The sequence below is a fragment of the Octodon degus genome, unplaced genomic scaffold (genome assembly GCF_000260255.1).
Source record: "Octodon degus isolate 3935 unplaced genomic scaffold, OctDeg1.0 scaffold00032, whole genome shotgun sequence".
NCBI lineage: Eukaryota > Metazoa > Chordata > Mammalia > Rodentia > Octodontidae > Octodon > Octodon degus.
Genome location: NW_004524608.1, coordinates 3,234,365 through 3,234,866, shown reverse-complemented (window position 1 = coordinate 3,234,866; position 502 = coordinate 3,234,365). Strand labels below are relative to the sequence as shown.

General features: G+C 46.6%; 1 protein-coding gene across 1 annotated transcript in view; it reads left to right on the top strand.

Annotated features, from left to right (window-relative positions):
* The window catches only part of Ubap2l (ubiquitin associated protein 2 like), a 54,712-nt gene that overhangs the window by 40,216 nt on the left and 13,994 nt on the right, over nucleotides 1–502 (top strand). The window lies entirely within an intron of this gene.

Here is a 502-nt window from a genome sequence, read left to right as displayed (position 1 = left end):
TCCCTACTGACAACCACCAATCAACACTCTTCCTCCTTGGGTGGCTTGAGCCACGGAGAGGAGATTCCAAGTACCACCACCACACAACACAGCAGGTACTGGGCGAGGGTGGAGGTTGGAGTTGATGAGTTTCAGTGTTAGTTTTCTGGGTTTTTTGTTCTGTCTTCTTGACAGAGACATTAGCCCTGCTTTTATGGCAAGTGGGCAACCTGAAAGCTGTGGGAAGTAAAAACTGAAGAGACTTACTTTCCCCTTCCGGTATCTGCCTTAACTGTTCATGCTTACTACATGCTTTCAGACCTCCTTAACTTTTTATTCTGCCTTACATTGTTCCTTGTGTTCTTGACTGAAGTGCCACTCCAGGTCACCACAGCACTGTTGGTAACCTCTTTTTCTTACAGCACGTTATCTACGCAACAGAATACCCTTTCGTCATCAACATCTTCTGGGCGCACGTCAACATCCACTCTCCTGGTAAGTGTAACACCAAGAGGAAATGTGG